This window comes from Fukomys damarensis, unplaced genomic scaffold (assembly GCF_012274545.1).
Source record: "Fukomys damarensis isolate Sample0158 unplaced genomic scaffold, DMR_v1.0_HiC HiC_scaffold_5, whole genome shotgun sequence".
NCBI classification, from domain to species: Eukaryota; Metazoa; Chordata; class Mammalia; order Rodentia; family Bathyergidae; genus Fukomys; species Fukomys damarensis.
The window spans coordinates 28,189,595-28,200,397 of NW_022900917.1; the positions used below are offsets into that span (position 1 = coordinate 28,189,595).

At 34.4% G+C, this 10,803-nt stretch overlaps 1 pseudogene; it reads right to left on the reverse strand.

Annotated features, from left to right (window-relative positions):
• Positions 1-6,537: 6,537 nt before the first annotated feature.
• On the reverse strand, positions 6,538-8,815 carry LOC109117360 (annotated as a pseudogene).
• Between the last annotated feature and the right edge of the window lie 1,988 nt (positions 8,816-10,803).

A 10,803-nucleotide genomic window follows, 5' to 3' on the forward strand; every position in this document is an offset into this window, starting at 1 on the left:
AGATGTGGTTTTTTTACAAAATGGAAAACTACTCAGCAATAAAGAATAAGAAATTAGATTCATTCATAGGAAAATGGATACATACTGAGGATATACTCCTAAGTGAAATAAATAAGTTACACATGTGTAAATACCGAATAGTTTCTCTGGTGTGAAAAACCATAATAGTACATAAGATCCTAATGATATAATTGACCATGTGAAATAGGAAGAAAAGGGCTAAAGGTGTAGGGAAATTGGGAAGCATAGGGGAAAGGCAATAAGGGCAAAGAAAAAAATATGAGAAAATGAAAAAATGGAAGCAAAGTGTTTGTAAATGGGGAGAGGACGAGGGGTTGAAGGGAGGGCATGTACAAGGGAAAAAAATGAGAACCAAGACCTGTCATGTAAAGGTACAAGGTCCCAATAATGAACGTAATTGTACTGTATACCTTAAATGTACCAATAAACTCAATCAATAAAAAAAAATTGAAATGTTCCTTTCTATGCATTATTTTGTCAGAGTTTGAGAGGAATTGGCATTGTTCATATTTTTTGTAGAATTTGCTGTATGAGTCATCAGGTCATGGATTTTAATGGAAGATTTTGACTGACCATTTCAATGTGCCTGTTACTGGCTTATTTTATTTTTCATTATTTAGTCCTAGTATATTATGCATATTTAGGGACTTATCCCTTCCTTATATCCTCTTAGATGTTGTCATGTAATGATTTATAGTTACTGCTTGTAATTCCTTGTATATCTTTTCTATCAGTTGTACTATTCCTTCTTCATTTCTGATTTGTTTATTTGGTATTCTCTCTTTTCTAATCTAACTCATTTTGTTGATTTCATTAAAGCAACCTGAACACTTAGTTTCATTGATTGTTTTATTGTTGTCTTTCTATGTTATATACTTCTGTCCTTTATTATTCTATTCTGACTATCTTCCTGTGTATTTGCATAAATGCCCATGTTTCCTCATATAAGTATAGGTGACTGTTGTTTTTTTGTTTCCATTTGCATGGGATATGTTTTTATACTTGTTTACTTTTAGTCTATGTATGGGCATAGTTGAAGTGAGTGTCTTTTAGGTATGAAAGAATTTTGTCCTTTTTAAGAAATTTACTTATCATTTCTACATTTTATTTGTGTCAGTTCATTTGTCTCCAAGTTAATTATTGGTACATATGACTTAACTAATTTTGTTATTTTTTTGGCTTGGATGTAGATCTTTAATTCTGTTTTGGCTATTTGTTATTCTCCCTGTTGTTTGATGATTCTCTGCAATATAATGCTTGGATTCTTCTTTTTACACTTTGTGCATCTACTAAAGTTTTTTTTGTTTGTCATTACATGAGGCTTACACAAAACTTGTATGGTTAAAACAGTCCATTTTACTCAGAATAAGTTTAATGACATGTATAATGTAAGTTTGTATTATTCCCCATATTTTATATATTTTTAGAAGTGGTGTTGGACCCAAGCCCTGAGCTTTGCCTGTGTTGAACTAATGTTCTACATCTCATTAAAACCCCAGCTTCATTTTGTTTTTTGATATTACAACTTATACTCTTCTGTTGTGCATCACATGAAAATGTAGCACTGAGAGAGGAGACCACTTCTCCATATGGAATCAGGCAACTATAGGTTAACTGTGTTATTAGGCAACTATGCTTAATTGGTAACTCTGCTCTTTGTAGAATGTACCTGAGTAGTCTCAACAACTTCTGTAATCTGTCACCAAAGGAGCATGATGGACTCAGAGAGTCCTGCCCCAACTCTTTCCTCTCCCCTCCTCCACTAGACTTTGTTGTGTAAATCCTGCTTGCTATATTCCTAGGTAAAATGCCAATAGAATGAAGCTTTATAGATGTAAAAAGAGGTATATAAAGTACAAACTTTTATTTAGGACTCTGACAACTGACAGGAGTCACTCTCTGAGCTTCCAGGATTAAAAGTCACTTGTTTGCTTCTGTCTTCATGTTGAGTGGTCTGTTAGAGTTCTCCCAGTTTCCTGTTTCAGCATTAGGTATTTCAATGGTTTAAGTGAGATTTTTGTTGTTATAACAAAATACTCAAGAATGTCAAATTATAAATAGGAATAGCTTTTATAGCTCATATTTTCAGAGGTTTCAGTCTGTGCTTATTTTGCCTTATTAGTTTTGGGTCTATGAAGAGCAGGAGCATCACTGTAAAAACAAGTAACTGGAAAATGTCTCAGCTCAGTGGTGCAAGAAGTAAAATGAAAGAGAGGAGTGCCTGGGTTTCCATAAGTCCATCATGAGGATGCCTTGCCAGTTACTTATTACTATTTTTCATGAGGCCTACCTCCTAAAACTTCCACCATCTCCCAAAAGTAGCACACTTCAACAAACAAATCTATACTACATAGACTTTGTAGTAGAATTAAGCTAGAAATTGTCACAGTAAGGGAACATATTCTATCCATGATGACTCAGCTCTCATGACCTCTTACTAGCCTCAGTTTTTAATAAGATCAAGTTAGTTATGAGCAATTATAGCTTTTTTTTTAAAAACCAGGGATCTAACTCAGGAACTCACACTTGCCAGGGCTGAAGATAAGGAAAGGAATTCAGTTTCTACTATTACAGTTTCAGGTACTTATTTCATTGATATTTCCATCTTCATCTGAAGAAAGCTACATTTTATGGAGTCTAATATCCTTCTTAGTACTCCTTTTGTAGGTTGATGAGTTTTACTTTTTTGCTGTGCTGAGTCAAGTCTGAATCACACTGGTGTTCCTTCTTGTTTCATTGCCTGTCTCTACTTTCCCTAAAGATTTTAATTTCTGCCTTAGGTTCTCTCTTTGTGCTTTTTTGATGAACTCAAACATTACTGGCAAAAAGTAACCATGAACATTTTTATCTCTTGTGGTTTTAACAATTCAAGAAGTAGCTTCAAATGGTCAGATATTTGTTGCTGAGAACCTTTCATGAAGTTCCTGTCAGATCTTGACTTTGCTATAGTTATCTGAAGTCCTGCAGGATTTGATATTTGAAACTTGATGTAGCTTTGACAGATGGTTGGGAAGTTGTTTTTCTAATGTCCATTGTATGGGACTGCAGGCCCTTGGTGTCATCTATAGCAAGAGTTCTAAGAGGATAAGACTTAACCAGTGATGTTATCGATGACACCCTACTCATGGAAGTGCCACCTTTTCTATCCTGTGGTCACCATTGTTTCTTACTGTGGCTTTTCTGGAAACTGAGGAATTAACCATGGAAGGGGGTAAACCACACCTAAATAATGAGCAAATCAAGACCTACAGAAAAATGAAATGCTTTTTATGTGTCATCTATTATCACAGAATCACAGAATCACAGAATGTGAGGTGATGAAAACTCAGGATGATCTATAACTCCCCAAAGTTATTGTTCTTGATGACATTCTCAAACTATTTATTTATAAATGAGTTAAGCTAATCCCTGCTTTTGCTTCTCTGTATATTCTTTTAGTATAGGAAGTTTTTTCCCCATACAGTGTTATTTCATATTAGATTTACAAGAAATTTGTTTCTGTCCCATTCACAGTCTTACCATATATTTTTGTCTTGTGAATGATTGTGTGTGGATATCTGTGCACACATGTGTAAGTGTGGGTGTTTTTCATATGTAAAGTTTTATCCAGAAATCTCTTTACAGATTATGTTGAGATGAACAAAGATAATGTTAAAAGATTCTGTATTGAATTTGAATTGTGTGTGTGTTTAAAGCATGTGATAAAGTTTAACTTTTTAGAACTCTACATTTTATACCATTTATCGTAATGTCATTGAATTTCATTAGTAATTTTAGCAAATGATGTGTGGATTAATTTTCTGGGACTGCTCTTCTAAATTATCACAAACTTGGTAGTTTGTAACAGCACAATGTTTTTTCTCTCATGTTGTCAGAAATACAAAAAAAATTTCATTGAGCTATAATGATATTTGGCCAGGACCATTGTCTCTTCAGATAGTTCCAGGGAGAATAAAGTCTGTGTCCCTTGTACCTTCTGTTGGCTATAAGCACTCCTTCTCTTGTGCCAAGATCAGTGCAACATTTGTCTTTATGTCCATGTTGACTCCACTTCTGTCTATATGAAATCTCTTTCTGACTCTCTCATAAGGACAACTGTGACCGCATGTGGATTTTGTCTGTAGAATGCATTAAAATTTAGCTTCCCACAATCCTTAATCACATCTGCAAAGACTTTTCTATATAAGGTAATATTCATAGGTTCTAGGAAGTAGAATATGATCATATCTTTGAAGTTCATTTTTTAGCCTGTGATATTTCTACAGGCTAAACAGTTATTTGAAAGCAGAGTAAAATTTTGACAGTACACTTGTGAAGAACTTAAATTAATGATTAATAATCAAGCTATTTTTAATTAATAAAATATATTTGTATATTTTTGGAGGTTAAGACTACAGGCTTTTAGAAAAATGTGTATTGAATGGTTGATTTAAAGATTTTAACATGAAAAAGAAGGTACACAAATACAGATTACATTATGATGAGCAAGGCAGTGTTCTACATGACAAAATTAAAATAAAACAAAATTTTAAAGTAAATATACCAGCACTGAACAAGCTATTTGAAATTTAATCCAGGCTTTGTAAAACTATCTGACCACAGGCTTATGCAAAATAAATGACTTTGTGAACACCAAAATGGCAACTATTCTGACTGTAAACTGTCTTATTCCCCTGGTGAGTGTTTTGAGAGAACTTCTACATAATATGAAAACAACTGGCATGACACTTAAAAGACTGCAATAAAGGACACAGTTAAAAACATATTTGTAATGAAGTTCTACATAAAATGTACATGGTAAATCTAACTACTTTAAGTCTTTAAAAACAAATGATTACCCTGAATAAAAATTAAAACCTCATCAAAGAAAAATGAACATAATTTTTATATTATTGGTAGAAAACTGATAAGATTTTATTGGGAGGAACATAGAAGATACCTGACAAAGTCATTCATTTAAAATTTGTTAAAAAAATTCATAAAGATTTTAAATTGCTGGTTATACCATCTTAAGATATTATACTATGAGTACACTTTGTACTATTACTATTTAGCCAAAGGAAAAAAATCATAACTTGAAGGATGTGTTTCTCAAAGTGAATTCCAAAGGCCATCAAAAATCCTAATGTGATTGGTAGGGGAAGAACAAAAAGGGAAAAGAAAAAAATGTGAAAGAATGAAAAGATGAAAATAAAGTGTTTGTAGATGGGGAGGGGAGGAGGGGGTGAAGGGAGGGCAGAGGTAAGGGGAAAAAATGAGAATCAAGACTTGCCATGTAGAGGTACATGATCCCAACAATGAATGTAACTGTACTGCATCCCTAAAATGTAGCAATAAACTCAATAAAATTAAAAAAAAATCCTAATGTGGGCTCAGCAATAAACATTTTAAACAGATTCTCTATGTGATTATTCTATATTCTGAAATGCTCCATGGCAAAGAGCTACACTTAAAAGCAAGATCATAAACATATTTCTGACATATATAAATATAGAATTCTCTATACATTTATGATGTGAATACTGTTTTTTGTTTTAAACAAGTTCCAAGTATTTACCGAAACATATATACCTCACAAATGAACATATGAATGTATATAAGTATTTTTCTTTGATGTTTTCATTACTTTCAAGCTTAGTTATTTGAACAAAAAACAATATATGATTACAAGCTTTGGAAAAGTTACATTTCTAATCAAATGAGGCATCCAGAAAATGATAAAAAGGTAATTTACTAAATGCCTAAAGATTTTAAATCATTCTAAATTTATAACTAGATAGCTTGCCTAAAATTAAACTTTAGTAAGATTGTACCATTGTAATTTACTTAGATGATGATGGTTATTTTTCAAGCGCTTTACATAAAAATGGTACTAAAACAGAGAAATGCTATACCTGGCAATTCTTTAAATAATAAATTTCTTATTAAATAATAATAATAATAAATAATAAATAATAAGCATTAGAAGATTCTGCTCAAAATGAATTCTACTGCATATGTCATGTGTTATCCTACTAAATAAACAACTAAGGAGATAGAACCATATGTGTTTTTTGCAGATTTATTTAAAATTGTTATTAGTTTTTGGATTTCCCTGAAGACTACATCAGTTGGGGCCCAAATGTACAGGTAATGTAGTTTGGAGAGAAGCAAGCATAGTTGACATTCTGCTTAGATGAAAAATTGTTTTCCTGTATAGTAAATAATTAAAAATATTAGTCATTCTGTCTAAACTCAACAAATGGAATGTGTTTAAATGTTTTGTTAACAAGCAATTGCTCCGTTGTTATTTAAGTCAAATCCTAAAAAGCAACTCTATGAACAAAAAAAAATTCCAGTATTGTCTCTTATAGACTATAAGAATAAGGTATTACAATCTATATACCACTACAAAGAAGAAATTAAAATTAACTCGACAATTATGAAATGCTTACTTGAATCGAAGAAGTTAACACATTTTTCCATGCATTGATAGCAACATAAGCAAACTGCATGGTTCAAAAATGAGGATCAGACTCATTCTTCTTTGAATATGGAAAGACGATTGACATACACAAAACCCGCAAATTCATATCTCTCAATCTTCCTCACAATGTCATTAGTATCTGGGGTGAGCTGGACAGGTTCTTTAGTAAACTGAGAATCAAAATTGTCCAAACCAAATTCTCCAGAATTATTTGGTATAAAGGGAGGGACCACCTACTTTTGCTCCACCATGTGCCAGTCAACATTTTAAAAGAATGGATGCTCCTAAATATCAGCAAATCCTATTTGAGAATGACAACCTAACAGTCTCTTTAGGTCCTTGTTCAGAAGACTCTCCAGGACGATTTCAGCTTTTCGCAATGCGATATGTGAATTTTTCTTTCCAAAATAACTTGCAAGAGATTATTATGTGTATTTTTATCAGAGTCATCAGAGCTCTCAACAATATGAAATGGAGATTCTCCAACCATCATCTCCAACATCAAGAGGCCACCAGTTGACACTGAAACCATAATCTTCTCCTCTTATAATTTCTGGAACAAGGTAAAGAGGAGTGCCATGGAAAATTCTGGTTGTACCTCCTGGCTGTAGTCCTTCCTTACACACACAATAGTCAGGGACTTTAATGTGTCCTTCTGCATCCAGTAATAAATTGTCCAATTTCAAATTTATGTAAAGTATCCTTCTCTTATGAAAATAATTGAATGCTAAACTGATTTCTGCAGAGTAAGGACTTGCATGGTCTTCAGGAAGTATTCTTTGTTTCTTGATATGAAACCTTAGATCTCCTCCATTTACATAGTGTAGAACAAAGAACAGTCTGCTTTTTGTCTCAAAGCAAGAATACAGTCCATCAAGAAAAGGATAATTAGAGGTGTGCTCCAAAACATGCTTCTCTATCTGTATACAATCAATGTTGACAAGCTCTTTTTTAAAATAACTTTTATTGCATAAATATGATTTTTTTATTGAACCAGCAGTACTTTTGCATAACTTCCTCTCTCTATTACCTGGAGTAAATCAAAGTCCTGAAGCCCTAAACTGATGAAGCTTTAACACTTTCCCTGGTGTTCACTGCCTCTTTCTCTTCATCCACTTGTTCCAAACCATCATGGCTTTTAGGATTATGTGGGACTGCTTTCTGTGCAGGGGCTAAAGCCATGGATGATTGATCTTTTCGCATCATGGGTTCTAGTAGAAAATAATGCTGCCCACATTCAACTGTGATAAGTTTGTGTCACTTCTTCTTATGAACCAAGAGTTTATAGTTGATGTGCTTATATACCTGGCATCCAAAGCACCCTATATGGTCAGTGTACAGTACAATGTGCACCCTGGAATGTTTGGCTTGAAAAGTATGGCCATTTGCACAAAAAGCTTTCTCCAGAGGCATGCACCTCTGTAGTAGATGCATTTATCTTCTCCTGGACAAGTCATTTTAAGGTGTTCTGCTATAGAAGGTGATGCATGAATTAAGAGTTCAGAATCCTTGTTTAGCTCAGAAAGCCTAAAAGCTTCTCCTAACTCCAACTGAGATGATACAATATTTGGGTCTCCTTTCTCATCTACCCAATATGGTAGTAAAAAGCTATTTATTATCAAAAGAATAAATGTCTTAAACTTTATTGCCCTCAAATGAGATGGAAGTCTCAAAATGTGTTGTTATCACACCTCTTCCCATAACCAGGGCCTATTGGGTAGAGGTGTGGATCATGGCGGTACTTGGGAATAAGCACCAAAGAAGGATTGGCTGCCTAGGAAAACTGGCATGAAAGGTTTTGTGAGTGAGGACGGCCTGACTGCCTGCAGTGACCACACTGGCTGAACATTGGCATAGCTCCCTGTCAAGTAATTTCCAGTGGTGGCTGGACAAGGGTGGATGCATACTAGGCTTCTCAGTGTCTCAGGGAGTATGGTGGCTATGACTTTGGTCTCCCCACCTGAAAACCTTTGTCTCTCCAATTTTTTTGCTGCTGGCTCCAGGGAGACCTTCCCAGAGCTACTGGGTGTCTCTGGGCCTGGGAAACTTTGCCCTGGGATATTTCCAGTTTGGATTTCATTGGTATTTGGACTTAGGGAGACTTCAAATGGGTACCTTGATTTTGGTAGGTCATTGGTGACAGAAGACTGCTGTAATGTTGCGTGTGTTGTCTGGATGGAATCCACCATCTTCTCAATCTTTGACATATCCTTTCTCTGCCTGGGTTGCAGCCTCAAGAAGTGGGAAAGCACACCAGCATGTTCACTGTTGACCATTTCTGGCCAAGTGAGCTCAGGCGATGGCAGTTACTACAGTGTGATGCCTGATAATAAGGGTTCCAATTTCTGTTTGGACATGTTGCCAAGGAAATGAGGCTATGTCTTAGAATTCCACAACTGGAGTTCCCTGTCTGATAAGATAACCCTATGGCTCATCTTTTTCTTCCTACTAAGTAAATCAGTGGTTATTTATTTATTTTATTATTTTTATCTAATGTTTTGAATGTAGCTATCATCTATCTATTAGTTTTTTACTTTTGTATTGCTAGGGCTTGTACCCTACAACTCCACAATGAACTACAGGTATATCCTTGGACTTTTTTTTGTCAGATATGCACTAAGGGTCTCCCTAAGTCACAAAATTGGTAAGATTGAACTTCACCTTGTGATCTTCTTGCCTCAGCCATCCAGAATGCTGGGATTACACTCATACACCATCTTGCCTGATTTGGTATGCTATTTATTTTGCTTTTTAAAATGTTAATATTATTGGTACAATTTAAACAGACATAACGATCACATTCATTATAGGGAATTTGTACTTGTGCACAGTATATCTTGAGTCCTCTTTTTTTTGTAATACCTTCCTCTCTCTTTAACCCCTTTCCTTTCCTTATTTACAAAAGCTTTATTTCTATTTTCCTCCCCTTCCAATTTTTCTTTCTTTTTGAAAAATTTCTCCCTAATTTACATTATCTATTATACATTTTCATCCTTATTTACCCTTTCAGTTTTTCACATCAGAGAGATGACATGATATTTACATATTTGTCCAGTGTATTTCACTGGAGAGTATGGTTTCAAAATGCATCCATTTACCTAGAAATATCTCAGGTTTATCTCTATTTTTCTTTCTTTCTTTCTTTCTTTCTTTCTTTCTTTCTTTCTTTCTTTCTTTCTTCCTCCTCCTCCTTCTCCTTCTTCTTCTTCTTCCTCCTCCTCCTCCTTCTCTTCTTTCCTTTTTTGGTACTGGGGATAGTATGCTGAGATTATATAAATATCTCCATACCTTTTTATCCATTCTTCAGTTGATGGCCATTTTGGCTGTTTCCAAGGTTTAGCTATTACAAACTATGTTGCTATAAATATGGGTATGCATATATCATTCTGGTATGACACTGTTAATTCTTTTGGGAAGATACCAAGAAGAGGGATAGCTGGGTCAGTGCGACCTCTACAGTTTTTTCAGGAATCTCCACACTGATTTCTACAGTGATTGCATCACTGTGCACTTCTACCAATAGTAGAGAAGTGTTCCTTTTCCCCCACATCCCTTACAGCATTTGTTCTGGGTTGATTTCTTGAAATTGACCATTCTTTCTGGAGTGAGATGGAATCTCAGCATTGTTTTAATTTGCATCTTTCAAATGACCAGTGATGTTGAATGTGTTTTCATAAATTTTTTGTACTTCTTCATCTGAGAAGTCTCTATTCATTTCAGATGTCCCTTTTTGGACTTAGTGTTTAAATTTGAGGTGCTCTGATTTTTTTCAATTCTTTGTAAGTTCTAGGTGTTAGTTCTTTGTCTGAAATTTTACTCACTACAGGTTGTCTCCACTCTGTTAGTGATTTATTTTACAGTGCAAAAGCTGTTTAATAGGATAAGAGCTTAGTTGCTGTTGATTCTTTGTATTATTTCCTATGTGGCCTGGGATTTTTTCATGAAGTCCCCATACCAGTATGTCCTTAACAGTTCTCCCTATTCTCTTTTCCAGCAGATTTAGGGTTTCTGTTTTAATATGTAGATCTTTGACCATTTTGATTTTAATTAATTAATTAATTTATTTTTAATTTTATTGAGTTTATTGGTACATTTAGGGATACAGTACAGTTACATTCATTGTTGGGATCATGTACCTTTACATGGCAAGTCTTGATTCTCATTTTTTCCCCTTACCTCTGACCTCCCTTCACCCCCTCCTCCCCTCCCCATCTACAAACACTTTATTTTCATCTTTTCATTCTCTCACATTTTTTTCTTTTCCCTTTTTGTTCTTCCCCTATGCATCACACCTTCCCTACACCTTTAGCTCCTTT